At 36.4% G+C, this 15,658-nt stretch overlaps 1 protein-coding gene across 1 annotated transcript in view; it reads right to left on the bottom strand.

The window, feature by feature from the left end:
* The window catches only part of LOC309608051 (uncharacterized protein), a 286,253-nt gene that overhangs the window by 167,881 nt on the left and 102,714 nt on the right, over window positions 1-15,658 (bottom strand). The window lies entirely within an intron of this gene.

Raw genomic sequence — 15,658 nt, 5'->3', positions numbered from 1 at the left:
TGAAGAAGCTCACGAAATCAAAGTTTAAAACAATTATAATTTTTTTTTAATGAAATCTGTTAAAAAATACAATCCTTACTCTACCTCCAATTAACATCTGTGTGGAGTTTCCCCACCTGAGCCCCAATTTGGGGAACTTAATGTTGCAGCTATTGGAAGTCTTAGTCTGTAAATAAAGTTACAAGGTGACAACTTCATTGATCTGTAAGAAGGAAGGGAGGAAGGAAAGAAGGAACAAATGAAGAAACGAAGGAAGGAAGGAAGGAAGGGAGAAGAAAGGAAGGATTTACCTCGACTGTTTGATGCTTTTTAAAAAAAGATTTAAATTATTTTAAAATATTTTGAAGCATTCCTATGATTTTAAACCTTTTTTTTTTTTTTTTTTTTTTGCCAAGCAGCATGCCCTGTGATCTTAGTTCCCAAGCAGGGATCGAACCTGTGCCCCCTGCCCCCTGCAGTGGAAGCACAGAGTCCTAACCACTGGACCGCCAGGGAATTCCCAGCATTTCTATGATTTTAGATATTTAGATGCGTTTCCATGATACACTAAATAAAGGCATTTTAAAATTGCAGTTAGGGCTTCCCTGGTGGCGCAGTGGTTAAGAATCCTCCTGCCAGTGCAGGGGACACGAGTTCGAGCCCTGGTCCGGGAAGATCCCACATGCCGCGGAGCAACTAAGCCCGTGCGCCACAACTACTGAGCCTGTGTTCTAGAGCCCGCGAGCCACCACTACTGAAGTCCGCGCACCTAGAGCCCGTGCTCTGCAACAAGGGAAGCCACTGCAATGAGAAGCCTGCGCACCACAACGCAGAGTAGCCCCCACTCACCGCAACTAGAGAAAGTCCACGTGCAGCAATGAAGACCCAATGGAACCAAAAATAAATAAATAAAGTAAATAAACTTATTTTAAAAAATTGCAGGTAATTAGTTTTTTATGCAGATTAATCCCTTTGAAACATACTATGGTTCCCTGAGGTTCAATTTTGCACTTAGATAACCAAGTTAGATCACTTACGCTATTTGAAAACCTAGAAATCCACGAGAACAAACGTCATGTCTAAAAACTGCCTCAACATTTCACCAAATGGTGATTCTGAAGTAGGCATTCCAAATTCTTAAAAGCTTGGACATATTTTGTAGAAGCGCTCATTCCTTGAAAGCTATACGAACATCATTAGAGTTACACACAGCAGGAAATGATTTGGGACAGTCTCTCCACAAACTCACCTCTGTCAAAAGCAAAGTTATGTGTACTAGTTTCAAATAACAGATTCCTAATTTTTCCATAGAAACAGGTAACAACAGACTTACAAATTACTAAATAAAAGTCTCTATCACTATGGTCTGGGGTAATCAATAGTGCCTGAAACTTGCTTTCCTTATCTTACACTTGAGGGAACGGTGGCCTAAAGACTTCTGGGAACATGTAGTGTAGATTTGTCTAAAACTAGCCACGAGCTCCCACACAGTAGGTCTCTTCATGAATGAACACACTAAATAAGCTCTAGTGACCAGCTTGTCCGTGGCTCCCTGTTCTGAGTTCCAGTTTTACCGGTCTGAGCTGCTCTCCATCTGTGCTTCTTCTCTCACTGCTGTTACTTAATTTGCCCTCCATTCTGCTTCTACTTCACGGCTCAGGTGGGGCATAGGAGTATATACCGGGCAGAACCCTCTCCCCAGGCTGCTTAAAAAGTCACTGAAATAGAACCACACACATAGAGCCAATTGACTTTTGACAAAGGTGCAAAGGCAATTAATTCAGTGGTGAAAGAATAGCCTTTTCAACAAATAGTGTTAGAACAACTGAAAGTTCATATACAAAACAAAACAAAACAAAACAAAACAAAACAAAACCTTCAACTATAACCTCACACCTTATTCAAAAAGCAGTTTACCTCGGAGGGATCATTGCTCTAAATGTAAAATGTAAAACTAGAAAACTTTCAGAAGAAAACGTGAGAAAATCTTGTGACAGAGGGTTAGATAAAGAGTTCATAGATGAGCTATCAAATGTACGATCCATTTAAAAAATGGATAACTTGGCCTTAAACAAAATTCAAAACTTTTACTCTGTGAAAGACACTGTTAAGAAAATTAAAAGTCAAACTGCAGACGGGGAGAAAGCATTTACAAACGACATATCCAACAAAGGATATGTATCCAGAATGTATAAAGAACTGTCAAAACTCAACAGTAAAAAACAAACAAAAAAAGTTCAAAACCCATTTTAAAATTGGGCAAAAGACTTGAGCAAGACTTGACAAGATCCTTCACTAAAGAGTATATACGGATGTCAAATAAGTGCATATGAAGATGTTCAATGGTATTAGCCATTAAAGAAATACAAATTGAAATCACAATTTTGGATTTAATTTGAATACAAATTAGAATGACATTTTAAAAGATTGACAACACTAAGAGCTGATGAGGATGCAGAGCAACTGAAATGCAAAATTGTTACTGTCACTCCGTAAAATAGTTAGGCAGTTTCTTGCAGCATTAATTATACATGTGCCATACAACCCAGCAATTTTACTTTGAGGTATATGTTCTAGAGAACATATAAATACTATGCTCACACAATCACTTGCATATGAATATTTATAGCAACTTTATTCATAATCGTCAAGAATAGAAACAATCCATATGTCCTTTAATGAGTGAACAGATAGATAAGCTACGGTACTTCCATGTGATGGAATATTATTCAGCCACAAGGAGGAATGAACTGTTGATACATGCAACAGCTCAGGTGAATCTCAAAGGCATCATGTTAACTAAAAGAAGGCAGTGTCAACAAAAGACTACCTACTGTATGTCAACTTGAAAATACCAAAAAATCTCTTTTTTCCCCATAATGATGGAAAGAGATCACTGGGTATCAGGGCTTAGGGCTGTCGTCTGGGAGTGAGTAGGGGTGTGCCTACAACAAACAGATAGCCCAAAGGAGGTTGTTTGGGTAAATGGAATGGTTCTTTATCCTGATTGTGGTGGTGGTTACATACATCTATGTATGTGCTAAATTACACAGAACTGAATACCCTAAGAAGGTTAATTTCACTGTATGTTAGTTTAAAAAATAAAATAAACTGTTTGCTTGACTTATTTCCACAGAAAGGAGCTGTAAGCCCCGACAACACTCAGAGCCATATCCATTTATTCATTCAGCAAATATTCACTGAGAACCTACGGTGTGTCAAATGTTTTTGTAAGCTCTGGGTACATGAATAAGCAAAACAAAGCTCCCTGCCTTCCTGGAGTCTGTAGTCCGGCCACACCTTTGATGATAAATTTCCGAGACTCAGCCAAGTAAATGGGGCACTGAGGTAAGGACAGAGCTGGTGCCTTCAGAAGCACCCCTTCATCTCTAGGCTCTTTATCTCTAGGCTTCACCTCCAGAGTTAAAGGAAGTGTACAACTGTTTCAAGGTCCCTAATGAGAGTGTACCAGCTATAGCAAGACTACAGCTTATACCATAATTAGGCCACCTCTTGCCCTCTTTCTCATCTTCAGACACCAAAACTAGACAGAACTCCAGAATTTCTGCTTTGTGACAGACAGCAGTTTCAGGTAACACTATATAATCAGACCAAATTAAAAGATTAATGACATCGCTTTAACATTTATTATCTTATTTGATTCTCTCCACAAGCCTGGAAGTAGAAAATACAGCTATTACGATTCTTATTTTGCACACATGATGAAAGTATCTCACAGAGGTTTCAAATATTAAGTAGTAGACTTGGGATTCACACTGGTGTTCTGTCGTCAAGACCATATTGCTTTTCCCTCTACCATAGTGCAATGGTCAAATGAAAATAATTCCTTTGTATTTCTTGGCTTGGCTAATCCACAGTTGCCTAAGGAGTGTATTAATTCACACTTATTTATTCAACAAATCTTTATTGAGCAATTGCTCTGTGCCAGTGGTGGCACAAGCAGACTTGGTTCTTACCTTCACGAGGCTTGTAATCCAGATGGGGAGGCATACAAATGAATGCAAAACTGGTATAAAGGGAAAGAACATCAGAGAAAGTCATGGAGGCATTGGATAGGGCCTCCTTGAGAAGGAAGTTTTAAGCTAGATTATGAAGGATGAAAAGTTAGTCGCAGTTAATGACTCTTTCAGATAGAAGAAACAGCATGAAGGAATATCCTCGGTGGAAATTGCTGTATTTCAAGGAATTGAAGGAAACAAGAGCAATCTGCAGCTGCACATCAGTGTTTCCTCGGTGGAAATTGCTGTATTTCAAGGAATTGAAGGAAACAAGAGCAATCTGCAGCTGCACATCAGTGTTTCTCAACGTTGGTTGCATGTTAGAATCACCAGGAGACGTTTATTGAGAATAATTCTGTCGACAAACCCTTATCTTAAAAATACCCCAGACTTTATATTCTTTGGCTATCACCCCAGTTCAAGCGCTGTTATCATTCAGTAGGATTCCTGCAGTGGTATTCCGATTGGTGTCAATTAATAAACCTGTTAACCTGAAGTCAGATAAAGTCCCTTCTCTGTTCAAAACCATCATAAGGCTTAACATCTCACTCCAAGTAGAGGTCAGGGAGTAGGGTGGGGAGCACAGAAGACACAGTGCCCAGGAGGCCACCCCAAACCCCGAACCCATCTGACCCTGTCCTCTACAGCCCCGCCCTTGCTCACTCTGTCACAGGCACATTAGCCTCTTTAATGTTCCTCAAAACACGCCGGCCACACTTCCTTTAGGGTCTTATAGCACCTGCTGTTTCGTTTTCCTGGCATATCTGCTTGGCTGGTTCTCTGACCTTCCCAGTGAGGACTACCTTAACATCTATGCATGATGAGGATGTTTAGAGCTGCAGTGACAATGAGAGGTAATTGCAGAAAAGCTCAAGAAGTTGGCCAGAGCCTAGCACTGGATTTTCTTAATGGGCTTCTGGTATCTTGTAACATGAAATAATGTGTCCTTGCTGTCTAAGCCATTGTTAGGTATTTTACTTGTAGCCAAATGCCACCCGTTCATGTATACTACATTTCCATATGTGCCCAGATTTGTTGCTAGATTCTCTAGACTTAGGTCACTCTTTTAAAGATTACTGGATTTCAATTTCTGAACATAGACAGCTTTTTATATATACACAAATATATAATTTCGTTACATGAATGAATATTTTTATACATATTAGTTTTTTTTAGTTGTTTTTATGGTTGTTGCCAGTGTTTTTCTGTAGTCGTTTTTCCCTTTCCTTTAAAAACATTGGATCACTTTCCCCCTAACATCTAACCATATGTGACCTTAGATAACTTATATTAATAATCCAGCTTACATGATTTCATATAATGTCTGTACACAATACATGATCATTTAAAAAATATATATTTATAAACTATATGTGATATAATGTGATATACTGACTTTGTATCTGGTGACATTGTTAATATTACTGTATTAATTATAATCTATTTTTCTATAAGTCTCTTAGGATTTCCTAGTAGTTAATCATGTCGTGTGCAAATAAGAACAGCTTTGCCTCTTCTTTCCAATCCATATACCTTTATTTCTTTTTCTTGTCTTATTGAACTGACTAGAACATCTAGTGCAATGTTCATTAAAAGGATGTTACAGATAAGACACATTGCATTATTTCTGATATTGGAGGAAATATTCAATCTATCACCAATAAATATGATATTAGCTGGAGGTTTACACAGATGTCTCTTAGTTTGAGGAAATTCCCTACTATTTATAGTTTCTTGAGAGTTTAAATCAGAAAGCACTGTGAATTGTGTGAAATTCTTTTCCTGCATTTTTTGAGATTATCATAGGCTTTTCTTCTTAAATCTTGTAAAATACAGTCTATTGCATTGATTGTCAAACCAGTCTTGTATTCCTGGGATAATCCCCACCTGATCATGGTGTGTTACAGTTTTGATACATTGCTGGGTATAATTTGCTAAAGTTCTGTTAAGATATTTTAATCCATGTTACTGAGGGATATTGCTCTGTAGTTTTAGTTTTTTTTTAAAGTCTTTCTGGTTTTACTCTCAGGGTAATGCTGACATCAAAAATGATTTGTAATGTTCCTCTTCGATTCCTTCCTCTTCAATTTTCTGGAAGAATATATGTGGAACTGGTATTATTTCTTCTTAGATGTTTGGTAGAATTGACAAAAGAATATATCTGGGCCTAAAGTTTCCTCCCTGTGGGAAGGTTTTTGACTATAAATTCAATTTATTTAATAGATATAAGACTATTCACTTACTTATTTTTTTCTCAGTTGTTTGAATTTGTTTGTTGGTCCTTTGTATGTCTTCTTTGGGAAAAAAAATTCTATTCAGTTCCTATGCTCAATTTTAAATCAGATTATTTGATTTTTGCTATTGAGTTATATGAGTTCTTTGTGTTTTGGATAGTAACCCCTTATTAGATACATGATTTTCAAAAATTTTCTCCCATTCTATAGGTTGCCTTTTCATTTTCTTGATGGCTTCTCATTTGAAATTTATTGGATTTCCTTTTTTATGTCTTCTTTGGCAAGGATTTTTTTTTTTTAATTTCCAAATATTTGGGGCTTTTTCAAATAATTTTCTGTTATTGGCTTCTAATGTAATACTATTTTATCTCAGCTTATACTTTGTATGATTTCAATCTTTTTAATTTTATTGAAACATTATTATGGCTCCAAACATAGCCTCTCTTGGTGAATGTTTCATGTGTACCTCAGAGGAAATGTGTTTTCTGCTGTTGTGGGTGGAATGTTCTGTAAATGTCAAGTTGCTTTATAGAATTGTTCAAGTTTTCTATATCTTTGCTGATTTACTGCGTATTTGCCCTATTCAGTTCTGGAATAGCATGTGCATATCTCCAACCATAATGGTAGATTTGCCATTTTTTTCCTTTCAGGTCTATCTGTATTCATATATTATGACATTGTTATTGGGTGCCTACATATTTAAGGTTGTTATATTCTCTTGAGAAATTGACCTACATATCATTATATCGTGTCTCTCTTTATCCTTGGTAATATTCCTCATTCTACAATTTGATACTAATATAGCCAGTCCAAGTTTGTTTTGCTTATTTGTTGGACACTACAGTTTTTCATCCTTTTACTTTTAACCTATCTGTGTCTCTAAAGTAACTTGCTTTGTTTATCCAATCTGACATCTCTGCCTTTTACTTAGTGTTTAGATTATATGCATTTAGTGTAATTGTCAATATAGTTATGTCTAAATCTATCTTACTATTTGTTTACTGTTTGTTCCACCTGATTTTCGCCCCTTTCCTGCTGCTGCTGTTGTTGTTGTTAATCTAAAATTTCTAAAACAATATTTTATGTACCCTACTGGATTATTTAACTATACCACTTTCTTTCAACTTTTGATAATTGTTCTAGAATTTACAATATATATCCTTAATATGTCACAGACTACCTTCAAATTATATTATACCATTTTACATATAGTGTAAGAAACTGAAGACAATAAACTTCTATGCACCCCTTCAAAAAAAAAAAAAAGAACAATGATGTCCAGGCTTTACCCCCAGATAATTTGATACGTTTGTTCTGGGGCAGAGCCCAGACAAGAGTATTTGTTCAAAACTCTACAGAAGAGTCAATGTACAGGCAAAGTTAAGAAGCATTGTTTTACCAGGTTTGTCGAACCACAGATATAGGCAAAACTATATTTAAGTATGAATAGACTTCTTTTAGAATTTATTAACATTTTGGTTGATTTTGAGTGGACTTAACTTGTTTTTTTAAGTCAGTTAGGTTTGGGTGGTCTATTTTTGTACGGAAAAGCTCACATAATATTCATTGGTTTCAACATATGTGGCACATAATGCAATAAGCTATAGTGGCTCTTTAGAAGCATTGATGAGAAAGCTCTAGTAAAAAGGAGACCATTGCCTCATCCACTATCTATACTTCCAAAGATGGATGAGTGACCTAGAGGCAAAGAAACATGGCTAGTGTGGAGCACCCACAGGATCACAGCCTGAAGCAGGAGATCATCAGATACCAGAGCTGAAGTATGTTATTTTAAAGGTCCTTTGAATTGGACTTCCTGGATACATGGTACTAGTCTTACAGGAGTCCCAGAGAGCATATACTTGACCCCTATTATCACTGACCCATATGCAAACAATAAAACTTGGTCCCAATTTTTTAAAATAATGTTAGATAAGAAATGAGTGCTGGAATTGTCTTGTGCTTTCTCAAAGTAGGTGCTTTTCTACACTTGGGTGGCTCAGCCTTTCCAGGTCACAGAGCCTTATTTCTGCATCCTGATTTTGTCCTCGAGCCAAAACCTACAGCAACTATGAAAACAATCTCCATGCGTTTGCTGAAATCCAGTGGTTCCTTACATTTCTTCAAATATACTTTGTACCATTCTGACCTCTTAATTTTTCTCATGTCTTTTCTTTTACCTCAAAGAAATGTGAAATTAACACATATTTCCCCAGATCATACCAATACAAGATTTAAATGGGGTTGTATTAAAAAGAAGTTCAGGCAAATTTCAACTGCCCTCAAAAGCTTACCCATTTGTTTCCAGATGCCTATGAGCTCACCTGAGCTCATGATCTCCTCACCTATCTCATCCCACAGTGGCCTCTGTAACACCTTGAATTACAGAACTGTAGTATATAGAACACAGTACATGTACACAGTATGCCTCATATTCTCATGGGATAGTATGTACCATAATATATATATATATATATACACTTCCAAATATATATACTTCCAGTTCTTACAGAATTTCAGTGAAAAGGTTCTTTTAGCAGGTTGGCAAGTGTTTCCACGCAGTTCCCCTCTCCCTGGGAATCCCACCCTGAGATGACTGAGATGGGGAACAAATCTGATCGACAGAGAGCATACATTTCCCACCATTGCCCCTCTCCCCTGACAACAAAATCTTCGTTATTCAGCCAATTGCATCTGCTTCACTTCTCCAAGTGTGAAGTCTCCCAGAAGACCTGCTGGTCCTGGAGGTAAATAGAGTGCTGGCAGGCTCTCCCACCATCTAGTCAACCTGGATACATATACATTATCTCAGTGGTGGAGTAGGCCTGGGCCCCCGTGAGCCCCGGAGGTTGAGGATTGCATGTTATTTTGGTTTACAATTGCACGGCATTTAGCAGCGTGTTTTGCTGACGGTGGTTACACAATAAAACTCTCCTGAATTGAATTCTGCATCACAAAACACATATAGACCTTGCCAGAGACCATTGTTCACGCAATGTAGGCACATACAAAACAAAATTGTCAAGCAGAACAAATATTTCCCTAGTCTGCCCCCTAAAAACTAAAACAGCCTAAAAGATAGTGATAACCCCAAAGTTATATCATGGGTCTTTTTTTTCCGGCCTTTCATTTTCCATAAATAATATTTTCTGGCCTCAGGCATTCACCTATTTGCAACCATGGGATTAAAACAACAACCATGGGATTAAATTCAGAATCATCTTAATGTGTGTGTGTGTGCACGTGTGCATGCACGTGCATGCATACGTGTGCTGGTAAGTGAACATTAAAGTCACTTTGCCATGATTTGGGGACTCTAGTGGATTCAGCAGGTTACATATGGAGCCTATCAATGTGGGACAGCTTGTGGATATCATAAATATATTTTTCAGACAGAAACTTTGCAGCCGTGATCACACCACGTGCTCACCCCTTCCCTAAGGTTCACTCCTTTATTTGTAAATAGCCAGAAAGCCATCAAGCCAGAGTTTAATAAACATTTAATTTGAAATGAATTACCACATGTTGTGTTTGTTTATCCATTATTAAATCTCTGAGCAACATGTCAGTGGCAGGAACAGCATACTGTATCACAGCACTGATATATTAGAAAACAAACCCACGGGGGATATTAACTGCTAATACTATGTCTAGGAAGCCTCCAAGAAAAATAAATAAATATATGCAATGTAGCAGAGACAGACATTCGAAGAGATTTTTATGTTTTTTTTTTAATTAATCTATTCAGAGCAAGGGCAGAAGTTCCCGTGTAGTCTTTGAAATGTGAGGCTCATATTGGTCTCTGAGCTCAGAACACAGCAAATGATAATCAGCCTTTTCCAAAGCATTTTCCTAAAGCATAAAAGATTCTTCCTCTCATGGTATACAGTGTTCCCATATTGAATGTGTCAGTATTCATACTTCTTGGAGTATCACCTGTCCTCCTTTTAAGGGAACTGGGGGCAGACTTTTTGCCAAGTTCAGAGCACAGGGCAGTAGATGTGGAAAATATAGCCACAGTACCCTGAGGAAATACTAGAAAGCAAAAATGATCTAGTGAAAAATGGCCTAAGAGTAATTGCTTCTAATCTTCTGCTCAGGATCCTAAAACTAGGTTAAAATGTAAGTATCACTGAAATATTATTACTGTTAAACCAGAACCTGCTTTCTCTAAAGTTAAAAATTCTAAAATAAGATTTTTAGCTTCATATTTAATCCTAAAACATTAGGGGGAAGGAAGGAAGGAAGGAAAGAAGGAAGGAAGGAAGGAAGGCAGGAAGGAAAGAAGGAAGGAAGGAAGGAAGAGAGGGAGGGAGGGAGGAAGGAAGGAAGCAAAGAAAGAAACCCACATTACATATGCACATTTTTTAGTGTCCCAAATAGTGGTTTTAGAGTTGACTGGATATTTGAACTTGATATTTAAACAAAAAATTAACTGTAATTTTCTATCTTTTTTATAATCATTTCTTTTATATGTCTTGATTTATTAATTCTACCTCAGGAAGGTGATCATCAACCACCAGAAAAGATCTGGACTTTTTCTTCCCCTTCTACATCTCAGATTCCCAGGTTACACAGATTATGTGCTATTGTTAAATTAATTTATTTTCATAGAATGAGGGCATCCCAAGCCCTCCTGTTGGAAGGCCTGACTAATCTGATTTGATGTAGACAAGAGGTGGGTAAAAGTCTTTCTTTTGCAGACAGGACCGAGTAAGACTTAATCACAATGTCCACGAATGTCCTTGACAGAGCAGCCCCACAAAGCATTTTGGAATGAGGCTAAATCTGCCCTTCGCTTCTCTGTTTCCTTCTCTGCCCTTTTATGGCACTCTCTACTCTTTCTTAGATTGCCAGTGCCTTAGACGCCCCCCCCCACAACCTTCCCCATATCCACCTTGAGCATATCGACAACAGCATAGCCATTGTTAGCCACCTGGGATATTTGCATTTAAAATAAAAAAACCAAAGCCTTAAACCTATTAAAACCCAACATAGAATGCTTACAGTCAGCTCAAAGGTGTGCATGTTGAGGACAGCAAACTCTACCCATTATTCTCTAAACCCAGACCATGACTTCGGTCACCTCCTACCTTCTCAGGCTATGAGTAAAGCAAATCCAAGTTCTCAGGTGTGAGAAGCAATATACTTTAATCAAGTTGCCTTATAGTGTTGGCAATTATTACCTAGTGTCAATATATATCTCATTTCTAATTCAGTTTCACAAATATTTGTTTAAAGTCAGTGACATAATTCAACATATATGAATTCTGTGTATAAAATTTCAATATAACATTTCCAGGTATACATGACTCTATAAAATGACACTGAGTTCTCTGGAGGTGGTGGTGTCTCAGTAATCTGGTGATAATGGTTTTACTCATAGGGAAACAGGACAGGTGTGAATACGGAAGCCTAGGGCTTGCGCTGGACTTGCCTGTTAGGGAAGGAAGTGGGGTTCTAGAAATTGAGCTTAGCAATCGGTGGAGTTTTACTTGGCCCAACAAGGCAAAAAGTCTCCAAGGGATTTGGAAAACTCCAGGCAAAACTTAAGAAACGTTTATCACTGGAAATTGAATATGAAGCTCTGTGTCGCCCAGTAGATAGGTAGAACGAGACAAGGAAGATGGATGTCACCTAAGAAGTCAAATAGTGCAGGCTTTGGGTCTGATTATAGTAGGGATCCAGCATCCTTCGGAAACATTGCTGTTTTCCTGAGCTATGCCCTCATCCCAACACTTTCATCATTCTACATACTCTCCCAGTTTGAAATCTACCACATACCAGTCTCAGCTAGAGTCTAGGTGTTTATGCCTCTCTAATGGACATATTCTCCTTCCCAACTTCCACCTCCCTCCCGAGCTTCACATGCATTTTTCCAAAGATCACCTGAACATTTCTACTTGGGTATAATATAAGAATCTCAAAGTCAGTAGGTCCAAAATCAAGCTCATGGTTTTTCTTCTAATCTTGTCCTTCCCCCTTTATTTCCTGTTATCTGCTGGTTGACATCCATATCTACTCATGTTAAAAAATTAGGAATCATCCCTAATTCTCCTGTGCCACCCATATCCAATTAACAGGAACATTCTTATTCTTAGTCCTATGGTCATTCTATTCCACCTCTTTAATACTTTAAAAAATTGTACTCTCTGCTCCAACTTTACTATCTCTGCCCTAATTCAGACTCTTATCTGTTGCCTGGACTGCTCTAAACTTTTCCTAACTGATCTGTTTCTAGTCACGCCTTTCTCAAATAAACCCTCCTAAAAATTACCAGAGGGATCTGCCTAAAATAGAAAGTGAAATACATCACTCGCCTTCCTAAGATCCATCCGTGGCTATCCATTTAATGCTGATTTCTCATCAGCCACAATAGACCCAAGAAGACAGTGGAGAAAAGAGTGAGGGAACATTATTAGTATCCTAGAATTTTATACAGGGAAAAATGATCTACCAAAAGTAAGGAAAAATAGACTTTTGCAGACATGCAATGACTAAGAGAGTTCACCACTCACAGATCCAAACTCTAAATGAATTACTAAAGATTTATTTCAACAAGAAGAAAAATGGAACCAGACCGAAGACATGTTACATTAAAATATAAAGCACAGATACTGTCAAATGTGTCAGTAAATTAATTTTATATTGAAAGTAAAAAAAAAAAAAACCTAGATTCTCTGTTTAACAAAAAAGTGAAACTGAAGGCATAGCCAACAATAACGTAAAAGTACACAGAGGTGTTTAATGAGTAGCTAAAGCACACTAAAAGTCCTTGTCACACTCAGAATAGAAACGAAGTATTGAATAAAGTTAGAGTTTTAAAGATAATTTATACTTAAATATGTAGATAAGAAAATTAAGGATAATAGCTAAAATAACAATAAAATTTATAGATTAAAAACAGTACAGGAGGGACTTTCCAGGTGGCGCAGTGGTTAATAATCCACCTGCCAATACAGGTGACAAGGGTTTGAGCCCTGGTCTGGGAAGATCCCACATGCCGTGGAGCAACTAAGCCTGTGCACCACAACTACTGAGCCTGTGCTCTGGACCGCGAGCCACAACTACTGAGCCTGTGTGTCACAACTACTGAAGCCCACACACCTAGAGCCCATGTTCCGCAATGAGAGAAGCCACCACAATGAGAAGCCCATACACGGCAACGAAGAGTAACCCCCACTCGCCGCAGCTAGAGAAAGCCCGTGTGCAGCAACGAAGACCCAACGCAACCGAAAAATAAATAAATGAATAAAAAAAAAAGTACAGGAAAAATAAAATAAAATAATTATTTTGAGTTAAAGAGAAATTCAAAAAAGAAAGTATTCTTTAAAGGCAAAGAAATAGGATGGTAAACATAAAATGCAAAATAAAATGTTATCAAGTACAAATAGAACAGTAATAAGAATAATTACCAAAAAACCTAAACTTACCCATTAAAAGACACATATCTACTTGTCTCCAGTACAAAAATAAAATTCAGATTTATACTGCTAAAAAAGATATATCCAAAAAGGCACCACAGGTGAATTTTAAATTTTTAAAATAAAGTGTAAAAAAATAATATATGCTATGAAACTATTTATCAAAAAAATCAGATGGTAGAATTAATATCAGAAGAACTAGATTGTAAATCCAAAAGCATTAATAGACATAAAGAGAGACTGCATCTATATAAAAGAAATGAGAACATCATAAAAACTATAACAATCATAAACTTGAATGCACTTAACAACAGATTTAAAATACATAAAGCAATATCTGGCAGAATTACAGGGAGAAATGGACAGATCCAGTCATAATTGGAGATTTCACACATCAGATAAATAAAAACTGAAGATAAATGTGTTAAGCTTTCAAATCAAGGAGATTTAAAAAATAACCCCAAAGATAATCTGAAGAAAATGAGTAAAAAAATAATGAGGCTAAGAATATAAATGTAGAGTAAACAAAAAATCAATCAAGAGTCTTAATGGAGGCAAATGAGCAATTGTATATTTTTAAAAAATGAATAAAAATGCATGTCTTAAGCAATATTAGGAATGAAAAGAAGAATATAACTATAGATTTAGTGTTATTTTAAACTTATGATAGTATTCTTATATATTTTCTTATAGATATGTAAAATATCTCTCGAATAATACATGAAAAAAACACTGATTCCTCCAAGGAGAACAATAGTTTGCTGGGAGGGCAGCAAGGGGAGACAGATTTTATTTCAAACAATTTAAATGTATTGCCTATCCAACAAAACTGTAACAGAAGGGAATGCATTTCAAAAGGTAATACAATAATATGACAATGCTAATCCCATCAGTTTTAGACTAAGTTAATCCAATTAGAATTAAATTAATAATAAAGTGATTGAATAATCATTAAAAATCAAAAATTGAATCAGAAATCAAGACTTTCCTACCATTCACCCCACCTATAAAAAAAACGACACCAGAACTCTTACAGATCAATATGAAAAATAAGTAAATAACCCAAAGAAAAAGTGGACCAAATATAGGAAGAGGTAATTGTCACAGAAGATAAAATCCAAATGGTCAACAGAAATATATGAAAACCTTTCTTGTATTCAAGGAAATTCTAATGAAAACACAGAGCTATCACTTCATTCCAACTGAATTGACAAAACTGACAATAACAAAGATTGATAAGATGTGAGTCAAAGAGACTCTGCTACACAGTTATTGGGTTGGAAATTGATACAGCTGGATGGCAGTGTGTCACTATGCTGTCAACTTAGGATGTGTGTGCCCTGACTCAGTGATTCCTTTCCCTGTAGATATACTGTAGTGAAAGTCACACCTGTGAGCACACAGAGGACATGTCCAAGAATAATCACTATAGCCTCGTTTGCAATAGAGTGAAACTGATAACAACGTAAACAAAAAGAATTGACAAATTTTGTTACAATCATGTAAAGAAGTTCTATACAGAAATAAAATCAATAAACCAGAAATTCATATATGTGTTTGTGAGTGTGTGTTTGTATGTGTGTGTATGTAAATCAAAGATAATATTGAGAAAAACTAAAGTTCCAAAAGTAGACCTAAAGTATGATATATTTATATAAACTTTATAAACATAGGAAATACATTCTATATTGTTTATAATTACATACATACCTAGGAAAGGGAATTATTCCCTTTGGGGAAAGGGAATAATTCTTTACAAAAGATAATAATCTCTAATGTATCTCTTCTGTAAATTGAAACTTTTGTACATTGAATATTTCAAACAATGTTATTTGCTTATTTAGTGCTTGATTAAACCAGTCTTTGAAAACAAAGTCTTATAAAATAAATTATATTATTTGAGAACTTTATTCTGAAAACAATTCTCTTTCATTGAGCATGCAAGAAAGAATTTTAGAGCAGCAAGTCATGTGTTTCAATGAATTTTCTATTTTATTATGTA

Source organism: Balaenoptera borealis, assembly GCF_965194805.1.
Source record: "Balaenoptera borealis genome assembly, chromosome: 12".
Lineage (NCBI taxonomy): Eukaryota > Metazoa > Chordata > Mammalia > Artiodactyla > Balaenopteridae > Balaenoptera > Balaenoptera borealis.
This window is presented reverse-complemented; position numbering and strand designations above follow the sequence as displayed.